Source organism: Lagopus leucura, unplaced genomic scaffold (assembly GCF_019238085.1).
Source record: "Lagopus leucura isolate 7727_CA_CO unplaced genomic scaffold, USGS_WTPT01 Super-Scaffold_100015, whole genome shotgun sequence".
Classification (NCBI taxonomy): Eukaryota; Metazoa; Chordata; class Aves; order Galliformes; family Phasianidae; genus Lagopus; species Lagopus leucura.
In genome coordinates, this window is record NW_024962269.1 from 12,438,951 (window position 1) to 12,452,573 (window position 13,623).

Here is a 13,623-nt window from a genome sequence, read left to right on the forward strand (position 1 = left end):
AGGATGAGTATATTTGGGACTGATGACCCTGAAATAGGACTTGGGGCTATCATATGTCTGAGGTATTTATACGAATCCCATCTTGGGACTATATCTCATTGCCAATGTTTCCATCAAAACTTCGTTATGTTCCCTTCCTTCCTAGCACTCCTGTTTGATCTGTCCATCCCTTTTGGCCTTTTAACTCCCCCATTGCTTGGTGGGGATGTGATAGCTAGACCAGATTAAGCCCAATTCTGGACTTTCTTTGGGAAGGTACTGGAGAAAAACATGGGTTGAACTCAAGCTCCAATGCAGGTCATCCAATGCACGATTTTGAAATCCAGTTACAAACTGAACTTGAGCACTGCTGCTTGGTTCCCTTTCTGTTTGCAAATTAATTATTTGGAAGCCCTGCCAGTCACTACTCAGGGGAGAAGGCTTCTAGCCTGCTTTACTATATCAGCTGTTTTTAACTTAGGTAGCATACATGTCATGTAGAGCTAAACTGACTTTAAGAAGGTACTGATTATTTTTTTTTATTTAATGTTTTTGTGTAGAAATTCAAGTGCCAAATCATCTGCTTCTGAAGGGAGCCCTGAAGGATCTCTTCATTAAAATGCACTGAAGATTTATCTGTGGGACAATGCCTGTCCTGCCTGAGCCTTCGTGTCCAGCACGTGCAGTCAGACAGGAGTAGAGAAAAATACAGGAGATCTCAGACCATTCCTCCAAGGCTGGTGCTGTACTATGCACAACTAAGAACTATTTTACTGGTTCATGTTTAAAACTAGAACTAAACTTCTTCACCTAGAGTGCAGCACAGAAGTAGGACATGTCATTCAGGGAAGGGGTGGGATTTCTCTCCCTGGTGACTTTCAGGGATCATCTACACAAGACCGTCTCCAAACTGATCTAGTGTTGATGTTAATACTGCCTCAAGCGGAGGTTGGCCTAGAAACCCCCAGAGGTCCTTTTCAAATGGTTTTGGGGTTGTTTTTTTTTTTTTTTTCCCTATGATTTTACAGTTCTGGTAAGTGTGTTACAGCAAAATAACCAGATGGATTTTTTTGGAAGTATAGAACAGATACCCTGAAGGCAGAAAGCAGTATGGGGAGAGAGAAGACACAGGAAGGAAAAAAAAAAAAAAAAAAAAAAAGACACTCACTTCTTTCCATTTATGAGTTAGAGAACCAGGACTCCTACAAGGAGTTGAGAAATTTGTCTTGATTTGGAGATGAGAAAAACAAACACTTCTAAGTAGCTTCTCACACTCAGCCTGCCCTCCTTGTGATCCTCGTCCTGTCTGGAGAATGGTAGACAGTGTTTCAAATGTTGGGGTCAGGCTGGTGCCTGCTCTGTCTAATCAGTTCAGTGTACATATCTTTCCAGTAGGGATTAAATATGTCTTGTCGCCTGTGGTTTTATTAAAGGGCAGAGAGGAGGCAAAGGAGCCTTTTACTTCTGACAACATTTCGGCTGCTTGCCTGAAGTATCTGCTGCTGGGGAAGGGGAGGAATGGCCAGACCTTCCTGGTGGAGGGCTGTGTCCACGCTCACTGCCTCTGTGCATGGGGAGAATTCTGTGGGAGAGCAGAAACAGGTTAGAAATTGGATGGTTAGGACAGTGCCCAGCATCCTCCTCCATTACCTCAGCCTGGGATGGGAAACTTAATTTCACCCTGGGCACAGGCCAGTCTCCTTTGCTCCCTTTCCCCTGTGTGCTCCTCTTACTGGATTAGGCAAAACCCACTGCTGTCACTGAGACAGATGATTTTTCATGCAAAGTTCTCTCACTCTGCTCAGGGCAGGGCCAGCTCTGGCTCTTCTGCCAGTAGATGTCCCTGCTCACATAGCTTGCTGTCTGCCCTAGGAAACCGGCTTCCAAGATGCTAAGCTTCACATCTTTTCTGATGAGAACTGTTCATTTAGAGGTGTGGGTTTTTTTCATTCCCTTTTAGGTTTCTGGCATAAAGTTTAATCAAAACCTTTGAAGGCTGACACTGAAATTAAAAAGACAGATGATTTTTTAATTGCAATGCACTCTTTCTGTGATCTGTAAGTATTTCCATGTTTGTTTATAAGGGAAGTTGGAGTACAGACCCCAGGGAAAGACGCTTTTCTGTTACTCTGTTCTGCCCTTCACTCCTGCTCTGCATCATGCATCCATGTAAGTTCTGTGGTTTAGGGGGCAATACTGTTAATAGGTTGATGATTGGACTGGATGATCTTAGAGGTTTTTTCCAACCTTAATGACTGTGTGATTCCATAGTTTCCTCTTTCTTGCTTTGCAGCATTTTTCCAAGCAGACATTGGTTTGGTGCAGCTTTGAACAAAACAAGAGCAAACAAAACCCAACAGTGCTGAATGCTGCACCCTTGCTGCATGGTGGAAGTAACTTGAGTTTACTGAGAGTTTCAGAGTTCAGCCTTGTAGTACATCTTCTCTAACATGAGACTTGATCAGCTTGCTTTCATAGCCACATATAGGTGAGTTTTGTTGTTTTGTTTAGTGCTCTCTGTTATAGTCTCACAATTATATAATTCTGAAAATTACCACGGGAAAGTTATCCTTAAAAGAGCAAAGAGCACTGCTGCTCTCCACAGAAATAAGGGGATGACAATTGCTATGGAAGAAAAGGAGCTTTTTGCACAACACTGCCTTTTTCACCCCTTTGCTGTGGGTTGGGTTTTCCCAGGGCAGGGCAGGATGGCTCTGGCTGTGCTCTCAGATCAGGGCTGCATCTCTCCCTGGCATCCAATTGCTCTGGCTTCAAAAAGATGAACGCTGCAGCCATGAGCGGGGGAACGGCTCATTAACTGATTGGTGGAATAGAAGCACTCACTGATTTCAGAGCATACTTTTCTTGTGCCTTGCCTTTGTCTTCTCCGGCAACTTTCTTTAAAATTTATGTCCCACGTTGTCACATCAGGAGGAAAAAAACATGAGAAATGTTTTGTTATTTCAAATTTATTGCATATTACGTCAGCTGGCATTGTGGACTCACAATATGTAATGCTTCATAAATTATGAAAAATAAATGCTTTATGGGCTTACTACGCACTCTGTTTGAAAATCGTTGAGCTGGGGAGACTCACTGACCCCCGTACAAATTAATGTGCACATTATTTTCATTATTGCAGCTCGTATGGGAAGTTTGAATATCTTTATTTCTTTCTGTAAAGGGAAACGAAAATAGAAGTTGCTTGAATCCTGTTAGCTCTTCTGGCAAGAAGCAGGTATGGTTTCACCCAGCTCGTAACCTATTGCTTCCTTCACAGTCCTTGTTATTCCAGGCCAAAGCTTAAGCTCCAAATCAGAACTGCAGGGACTTAGAATGCTTTTCCGAAGGCCAGATCCTGCAGTTAGGCAAACTAAATCTCCACCTTGGTAGGATTGCATCTACGCAAAGACTGCAGGGTTTGCAGAAATGTAGGAAAGCACAAAGCAGACTCCTACAGCAAAGAAGGCGGAGGGTCAGGGTTCTACTCAATTTCCTTATGTGTGATGGGCAGACTCAACCAGACAGTGCAGCTCAGGGCCTCAACAGCAGCAAAAAAGAGAAATCTCAAGGCACCAACAATGTTAAACCTGATCAGAAAATGGCAGCCTTCAGCTCCAAGCTGCAGGAAATGGATGCAAATGTCCTCATCCGCCTGCACGGGAAAATGTGTTGTCCCATTTTCTGAGGAGCAAAAGTTCACTGCAACATGTGGTGCATGGGAGGCGTGCATGCTTGAGGGGAGAAGGCACCATAATGTTAGGTACAGGGAATGGTGAAGTGCTCTCAGCTGATTTTCTTTTTCTTTTCCCCCTTTGCACCCGACTATTTCTGTGCCTTGCAAAAGGATGTCAGGGGCAACTCTCCCCCTTTTCGGGCTGTTTTTTGGTATTGCACTGATCCACCACTGTGCTTCTAATAAAGCCATCAAGAGCACAACCAGGAGCTCCCTGTGCAGCTTATGTGATGGAAATCGTTGCTCCAGAGGGCTCCTTAACTTGGGGCTGGATGGATTGAAAACCCTTCCAAGTTATTCTCTCCTAATTCAAGTCAGCTGAGGCATCAAAATGTTGGGCAGATGGACAAGAGCTTTTGCTGGAGCCAGCCAGCTTGCTGCTGCTGCTAGGGCTATTGCAGTCAACACTTAGAGGTTTCATTTTATTTATTTCTGAGCTTTGCAGAAATTAGCCTTTACAGAAGCACATTAAAGGAGACTCCTGAGTGCAAGAGCCCGTGCTCTCAAGTCCCTAACTTTGCAATAAAATGAATTAAACCAAGCCCCCTAATTGTGCCTCCTCCCAATAGTTTTTCTCCTGTATGTCGAACTCTGCAGTTCTAGAAGGAGATATTCTGTTTAGAAGTTATTGCCCGAACAAGAATCACAACAGCCATTTGGCCGGGATGGAGTGAAAGTGATTTTCCTGGCAGCCATATATTTTCAAAACGATTCACTCCAACCATGCCAACCCCGGGGACTTTTTGTGATGGGGACAGGCAGGAGAAGAGACCGGATAACCGAATTACGCCCCGAGTTCGTACTTTCTTTTTGTCGGTAAAACGAAGGCGTGCGTTTGCCTCTCGCATCCAGCGGAGGGCACTTGAGCTCCACGGGAAGGAACGAAGCGGAATTACACCGCGGGGTGAAACTCCCAAGGAGGCAACGGAGGATGGAAATTAACCGTTCTCTGCCTGCCTGCGTGCAGATCGCTTAGGAATACCTGCAGAATTAAAAAGGAGGGAACTCGGTTTGAACTGCTTTGTTAACGGAGAAGGAGAGATCTAAAAGTTTTGTTCAGCAGTCGAGGAAAAAGTCTTAATTCGTATATATATGTTTCAGAGGGTTCTGTTTCATATGTTAATCAGAATTTCCAGTATGTGGGTATTAATGAGGGAAGTTCCTGATTTTCTGTTGGCTTTCTGACCTCAGCAGTATTTAGGTTTTAATTTGGCACTCATAATTTCAGTGTGAAGAACAATTTTTAAAGGCAAACTTTCTTTTCTTGTTGTCTCAGCTGTAGCAGAAAGAATAAAGGCAGATCTCAGGAACTGAGCCTATAAGGCAAATCTGGCCAGGGCTGAAACTGGGACCAGTTTGGAAAAGTTCCTGTACAGGAAAACTTTTAAGCAAACATTCCAATCAGAAACAGCCCTTACCATGTTCCTCTTAAAATCTGCTCTCCTCCAGTTTATAGCACGGACCCTTGGGCTACAGCAGTCTAGAAAAATCCAAAATAAAAACCACACTGTTTTCTGGGTCTGATCATGCAGCACTCCTTCAAAACAAAACCCAAGTAATACAAGGTTTAGGCCTTCCTGACACGTTGTTCTTTTGAAAAGAAAACACTCCAGCGTGTCTTTATTGCAAATGCATCGTTTTAGGGGCGTTTGCTTTGAATGGAATCACAGGTGGGTGGAAGCAGAAAGCTTTCAAATGTTTGCAACAGCAGTTGCACGTAAATGCTGTGATGGTCAGCACTGCATTATTAGCAGGCTTATTTACTTCTTATATTTGATTTGCTTCTCCTTGCTGGCGTCATGCTGCTGTAGTAGGAGATCAGGCACAAATAAGTGCTTACAATGAAAATTAAGTTTCTGTAAGTAACTATTTTAAAATGGTTGCTTTTATGTTTACTGCTGAAGGATCTTGAGCACTCCTGCCAGAAAGGAAAGTATTTATTATCTCTCTTTTACAGATGAGGAAACTGAGACACTGTGAAATTAAAAGCTTGGGGAAATTAGTACACAGTAAATTACGGTGTGAATTTACTGTGTACGAACCACCCTGCACGAACTCATCAGGCAGACTGGCAAAGAAAAAGGATTAAAGTCCTTTAAATTATCTCGCATTTGCCACGGACAGACAGCTACCATGCTGTCAGCCCCTTTGGAACCCGCAGCGAGCCGTCCGTGAGGCGAATCCCTGGGAGGAGAGGAAGGACAGAGGGATTGCAGGCTGCGTCCAGGGAGCACGTGGGGTTAATGCAGTGAGTTAGAATGGTGAGGTGGGAAGGTCGTCCCATCTGTCCTGCGAGCCCCACCATACACCTCCTCCAGCCCTTGGGCTGGGTCTGTGTGTGTGCATCCAGGCTGCACGGTGACCTCCTTGCCAAGTCCCCTTCACTCCCATCAGTGCTATTTCTGGTCATGGCTCCAGCAGGGACCTCTGGGCTCGGGAATCTCTGGGAGCAGCCTCCTCACCCCACAGCATGCTGTAGGGCCAATGTTGAAGCATCTTTGGCAGGAGTGTTTCCCATTGTTGCTGACCCCAGCTGGGCAGAGGAGCATAGAGGGAGCTGGGGCGGGAGCTGGTGGGAAGACAATTACTGACAAGTTCGTTCCACTAATAAACAAAGACATAAATGACGACACTGTAAAGAAGAAGCAGGATTCTGTGGAGAAAGCCCTAGAGAGAGACCTAGAGAGAAGAGAGATGTTTAGACGACAGTTTTACATTACACCACTTTGTGAAATATGTGCTATTTTAGCTCCGAGCTGGAGTCCAGTTAGAGCTGCATCAGGACTTAGGAAGCAGAATGTATTTTAATGCCCTGTGAGCAGGAATAGCTGATAACTAGTACATTTAAATGTGAAAAGCAGAACTTTTCTCTGGGGGATGTATTATTTTTTTTCATATGAATTTAGTCGTTGTAGTTTACATTACAGCTCTAGCGCTCCACTGGCAGTCATTTATCTAATGACTTACATCTTTCAGGCTGCAGAAAATGTAGGATAAGAGAGCGAGAGAGAGAGAAAGGGGTGGTAGAGGGGAAGTTCTTCATAATTTGCATTTCAGGGCTGAACCTAGGATCGTAAATATACAGAAGTTGGAACCTTCCTAACATCCCTCAACTATCTTTTCCTTTTTTTTTCAGAGCATTACGATATGAAAACAATGGGATTAGGGCACTGTATACTTCAATCTCTCTCACTCCCAATCCCTGAAATAAGTGTAAATAGAGCTGGATTTGCTTCTGGTATAGCTGAAATTAAGACAAAAGGGTATGTCTGAGATAATATGGGTTTTTTTTTGCCTGTAAAGTGTAATCATAGACAATGCCTATCTGTGCTGGGGAAATGGATTGCACGTAATATGAAAACCATCTTTTATAGAGGCAAACCAGGCTCACTGGGATCTAATGTTGTAAAAGAAGTTTCTCAGGTATAATTAACCTGTGGAATGCCCTACTGTGAGATGCTCTTGAAGTGTTGGCACTAATACCATCTGTCTTCATAACTTAGGACATCAGTGACTTGCTAGCTGAGAGCGAGAAGCAATCTGTAGTGTCCCATGACTCTGCTGGATGAACAGTGTGGTCACAGTGACTTTTGGAGCGACGGTCACTGCTGGAGTTAAAGGAAGTTTTGGTTCCCAAAACCAGAAAGAGGGAAGTGGAGGAGGGAGCAGCTTGAGAACTATCACAAGAATGTGATAAGGAAGGGAAGAACTACACACGTGAGAGGTGATGCCAAGGAGTAAGGTAGGTTATGGTGGTGTTACCCATATTCCTCAGTTCTCAAACAGATTAGAAGTTACTGATTGAGATGGTGGCTGATGCAAAAGGTAGGCAGTTATGTCCTCACTCTTGTGAAACATCAGAGGTCTTCAAGCCCCCATCCTTTGAGGGACGTGTCTCATGCACTGGAGTGTAACTGTGGGTTACTGTGTGTGTCTGTGGGGTTGGTGCTGGGAGAAGGGCCACCAGACCGTGGCTGAATTGAGTTGTTTCACTAAAATGTGGAATCTACTTCACTGAACAAAAGCTCATTTGGAGAGAGAGACAAAGGTAGAAATGAGAATGTGGGTAAAGAATTGCCAGAGAGATAATCTGAGGATAACAGTGTTTGGAGATGAGCTGGACTTCTGCTTGGTGCTGTGGGGACCTATACAGCAGTACATGCTCCAGCAATGCTGGTCATCAGGAACTTTAATACCAAAACCGTGAGAAACATTTGAACTTCAGATGACTCCAGAATTCAATTGCAGTTTAGCAGGTTTTTAAGGCTGATGCTTTATATATATAAGGCATATATAAATATGCACACAGTCAATATATATATTCACGTGTGTATATATATTTTTTTATGTATATGCTTTAGTTCTTTTCTCTTCAGTCAAATAAATTCAGTAGCTTTCACTTAAGCCAGAACTAGGGGAGCCTTTTTGGTAGAGAGAGATTTGATGGAGCCATGCAAAGCATCAAGGAGTCTGCATCAGAGTTCTTCAAAGGTTTCATTCAAGGCCAGCTCATCGTTAACCTGAATATTTGATTTGAAGTCATGCTGCTTTCACATGTCATGCTACCCTGGCACTGGTGAGAGGAGAGACTGGAGGAGGGAACGAGAAAGCAGGGAAGGATTTGGTTATCAAAGCAGAGGACTTAGATTCAAAAGTAATCGACAGAAGGAGATTACTTTGGCTCACAGTTCAGACTGGGGCTCTATCCCAGTAAATAAGCCACCCCCTCGTACAGACATAAACCCCTATGTGTGCATTACCAGCTTCATGCAGAGACAGGGAGACGGTGCCATCACTTAGCTACCAACCTGGCCAAACCTTGGGTTTTGCTGAAGCCCGACTCAAGGATATTAATAAAAAGAAACGATTTTACCCTTTCTGGTCTCACTTACAGCAGGCTGCTAATAATGCCTTATGAGGCCGCTACACAGTTCAATCAATAGTTTGATTTTTCTGCCCTAGAGCTGTCAGAAACACAAACCCCACGCTTAGCTGGCTGAGTGAGGACCTGACCACAGAGATGGAGCAGAAATTTGGGACAATGGAGCTTTGTGACTAATGGGAAACTTGGGTATGGACCGCTCTTGCCGCTCTTCAGCCTTCTCTCATGGCTGCATCCTGCCGAATCCACCAATGATGCTCAGCACCAGTTATTTATTTCCATGTCACCTATGGAAACGTTCAGGTTTGACAAAGGGGGAAAAAAGCGATTCAGCGTCTTTTGACAGAGGGAGGCTGATTTTCATTCGAGACAGAATGGCTCATTTTTACCTTTTTAGCTCCTGGAAGAGTAAAAAGTGAGAGGTCAAACCTGCATCACCATGACAACCCCTGCAGTGAGGAGTTTGAGCAGATGAAGGGGAGTGATAACAGAGCTGAAGTTTCTCCCTGTTCCTGTCGTGGCTGAGATTTTTGCTTTCCTTCTTTCTTCTCCTTAGGCCTTGTAAGGTGTGGCATTTTGCATTTTGCAAGGGTTAAAGGATGACGTTGGCTGGTTTATAAAGCTGCCAAATGCTTCCTTTGGGGTCAGGCCTTGATACAGCACTGCCTGGTGTTAGCCATATCAACCATGTGAAAAATAGCATCGTAAGAATGCAGAAGATCAAATATCACCTCACTTGCATTTCCTGCTGTAGTGCAGGTGTATTAGGCCAGCAAGTGCACTCGTATTACCAGGTTTGCATCAAAGGAAGCTGTCGTCTCCGCCTTTACTCACAGAACCTGTGGTGTGTACAAATAAGATCAGTAAAACAGCCCTTCATTGAGGAGAGAAGGGATTGCACTAATGAAGCAGTCCAACATAGAGTGGGGGCCCAAGGCACTGTGCTCAGGAAGGATTGCGGGTGAAACTGGGAGCTTATTTGAGATGCTGAGCTCATCTCCTAATTTCCTATACCAGCACAAGAAGGAATGTGCAAGAGCAGACTGCAGACAGTTGAGGTTACAGCCCTGAGTGAAAATGAGTGAAAATGAAGTGACACAAACAATCCTCCAAATTCCTTTCTACCTAGAAACTGAGCCTAGTCCAATGAGAGGGTGGACACCAAAACAGCAACAACAAAAACAGATTACGCATTTTTCTAATTTTTTTTTCTTTTCTATGTATTTACTAAACCCTGTGTTGCCCCAGGGTGAGAGGCCCTAGACAGGAATGCACTTCCATTGAGTTGCATATCTAATACCTGCAGCAGGCTGTTCTCAAACCCTATCTAGAGCCTCTATATGCACTTTTGAACACCAAACTTCTTTGGAGTCTTCCTGGGGTTGGAAACATCCTTTTGTTGTACAATCAGTACTCTGGTTGTGGTTGCAACAAACTATGAAAGAGGACAAGGAATGCCAAAGCAGATATTCCAGTGTCAAGGATATTAATTTTGCTGGATGATCTATCTCAGAGTCATGAAACTACAGTGACATTTATACAGTGATCAGTCAGTTATGCAGAGAAGAGGAATAGTCAGAGTTAGCACTAAAGAAATTGTCAATGGATATAAAATCTCCAGCTGAAGCTGTTCTCTGTGTCCAAAGGATTACGCTCAAGCTTACTCAGAGTCGATGAATTACCGTGTTTCTACTTTTTGAAGGGTTTCTCCTATCTTCTTCCAAGTGGTGGACACAGCCCTCGTGTCAGGATGGAGCCCATCAACCAAACAGGCAAACTACAAAGAAAGAGTTTGGCTATGGTCAGCCTACCACAAGATTTGGGACAATAGCTGCATTAACATACCCAGTCAGCAGGAAAGCAGAGCTGGGCTATTGGGATCAGCCTGCAGATAAATCAAAGCAAATCTGAGCGATAGTGATATGATGTTGCAATAGTAATTCGCTCCTGATGACGATTTAGAAGAGAGAGCCAGTTCAGAGTTTCACAAGCATACAGCCCTGTGGGACAGTATGAAAGAAAATAATCAGTTTAGATGGAAAGAAAGTGGAGGTTATCAACTGCATAAATAGAAGCCTGGCAGAAAACAGACGAGATAATTTCTGAACAGGCCTTGGATTATTGTCTGTGTTTAGACAACCGATTTATGAACTGCTGGACACTGGTATATTAATCAGCAAATCTGAAAAATTAGGTTAAATATGAAACCCCTCTACGCAAGTGCATTGCAACAACACTGATTTAAACAAGATGTTAGAGCATGACAGAAAGTGCAATTTCATCCTGACAATGATGAGCCAGAAACCTCAGCTTTCCTCTTCCTGTGGTGTGGCTGGGCTCTCTTCACTCAAATTTGAGCATTCGTTATGATCTTGGAGAGGGGCAGAGCTCCCGTCTGCTGGTGCAGCTCCAGCAAAACTCTTTTGGGGAGCTCATTCTCTGTGGACAAAATAATGCATGCCAATCACCTTGGCACCAGATCACTTGGATGCTTTAATTACATTTATTTTATTTTTATTCCTCACCGCAACTCTGCTTAGACGTATTCAGCCATAGTGGAGTCAGTGAAATCTGATGCTGGTTTGAATTTACTAACAGCTCTTTGAAAATCAGCATATTTCTGCGTGGAAATGTTCTGCAAACAACTTGCAATGATCTCCACCTTTTCTCACCCCTCCATCCCCCAAAGAAAAGGAGAGAAACTAAATTATAGAGCTTTATTTTACACTTTACTTGGATAATGTTTGAACATAAAGTGATACGTGACGGCTGTGTTTTCTTTGAAATTGTACCTTTAACATTGTAGATGATGTAGGTGGAGCTCATGAACTTTGAAAGATTTTAAGAAAAGAGCTTTCCTATGGTACTAGAGTACTTGGTCACAAAGAAAACCAGCCCAGGAAAGGCCAAGGGACCTAGTAAAGAAAGTGTGAAATACCATATTCAAAATGGAATTAGCTTAAGCTCCAGAGAAGAAAACCACAAGCAACACATTTCTTTCTTCAGAGCTACTCACGCATACCCTTCATCCATAAAGGTGCTGGCATGGCAAGCAAATATTGCTGTCCAGAGGTTAAAGTTCAAATGCATCACTTGAGTCAATGAGGAGTTCCACCAGGGCAGGATGAGCCATTTCCTTTGGGAGTGGTGAGGTGGGGTGGGGTGGGGTGGGGATAGATGTGGGTGTGTGGTGTCGGATGTAGACACAGCCCTTGTACAGCAATTACCATGAAGTTTAAATAAATACAATAGCCTAATTTTGCATGGAAGTACACTTTAATTAAGTTGCTGTAGAACAATGAGCTGTTTCCATAAGAGCTGTGAAAATCATCACAAGGGACTGTCCAGAGGAAGAGAGAAACAAACAAGAGAAGCTCTCTTTGTATAGAAAATATGCACAGGAAGTATGTTGAAAAGCTGCTCCCAGTTAATTTGCTTAGGAAGAATTAATAACAAACTCGAGCCTTTTGCTCTGTTTTCACTCCCTATCCCAAAGTCTCATTGTGCTTACCAGGCTGAGGGAGATGCAGCTCGTTTGCAGAGTAATGCCAGAGCATTGCAGCATACTGGGTGTGATGCACACCAATGAGTTTAGCCAGGTTGAGATGAGTTGCTTCTGGGCTGGAAAACCACATGTAAGGTAAATGCTAGATGTATGAGGAAAAAAACCCCATCCTTCTAAAGAGTTTGCGATGCATTCCTCCTGTCAGTATGGTCAGATGTAGGGTGCTAGGAGAACATCACATTTTCCATTCCTTTCTTTAATTCTTCTAATTTCTTTCATTAGATCTGAGTTCCTATTGTACTGGAATTTCTGCATGAAAACAAATTTGCCTGAGTATTTTTACTAAACCCTGAAAGCTTGAGCACAGACAAACACAGGTAAGGTTCAGCCTTTGTTCGCCACAGTATTGTCTTCCTGAGACCAGAATGCCCAATGAAGGACAGCTAGCAGCTAGCAGTCCCATCAGATATGTTATAGCTTGGGATGACTTTGGGCTCAATAACACCTACAGAACCTGTTGAAATGTTTCCTAAATCCTAGCCAGATGTAAAGCCTCCCATAACAAGGGTAACAGAGCAGCCTGATGTTTCCAGAGCGTGATTTTGCCTTGAAGCCTTGGTGAGTAATGGGTATAAATTACCAATGGTCTACTTATTTTTTGTTTTACCTCATGATATATGATGGGCTATTCTGCCAACCGATAGCTTGCAGCTATGCAAGCCTCAGACAGACAGGCTAAATCTAGGGAAGCACAAAATGACTTGATGCTTGTCTTATATCTAGATTGTAAAGGCTTAGGCCAGGAACCGCCTTTGTTTGCTTTTATGGGTTTTTTTTGTGTGTGCGTAGCTAGGTAACATAGCTTGGCCAACTCCATGACGGTTGTCTTGGGCATGGCTGCACTGCAACCAGAAAGTCATTACCAGCAACCAGCCCTCAGTGCATGCAAGTTTCTCGTGCTTGTTTGAGAGGTGAAGCACTTGTGAAGGTTTAATCGAAATCTGAATACATGTGACTGAAATTGGCTCTCTGTGATTATTTATACAAGTAAATCTGCTTCTCAGAAGTTCTCAGAAATCAAATGCCAGCCTTGTCTGATCATTTTTTTAAAGGAGTAAATATTTGTTGAAAAATTCTTTGCTATATTAATTTTGCTCTGCTGCCCTGATAGGGATGAGAAGGGACTCCTGGTGTGCATCAATCAGCCTTCAGTGAAGAGGGACCAAAATAGCTGATTACTTGGTCCATAACACAATCCTCTGAACAAAACCCAGACCTTTCAGGTGTCCCAGCAAAGATCTTAAAGTATCTCATTTTCCTTCATACATCTGCATAGCCAGCTAAAATATTCCAGGAAATGTTCCTCATTTCAACACTAGGTACGTCAGGTAAAGGTATTTTAAGCAGGAGGTAGTTTAAGCAGAGTGACACATATTTCCATGTTTTCCTAACCCCGCTTGAAAGCACGTCTGCCAGTAAGTGGTTTGCAACTTGACAGTCGGCCACGGCTATTTTTTCATT

The 13,623-nt window shown here is 43.4% G+C and overlaps 1 long non-coding RNA gene across 1 annotated transcript; it reads left to right on the forward strand.

Moving 5' to 3' along the window:
- The first annotated feature begins 2,044 nt into the window (after nt 1-2,044).
- Nucleotides 2,045-12,473, forward strand: LOC122182748. The gene is made up of 5 exons (XR_006179974.1): nt 2,045-2,148; nt 2,273-2,467; nt 3,164-3,217; nt 7,219-7,457; nt 12,385-12,473. It is a non-coding gene; the product is annotated as an uncharacterized LOC122182748 (long non-coding RNA).
- The last annotated feature ends 1,150 nt before the right edge of the window (nt 12,474-13,623 follow it).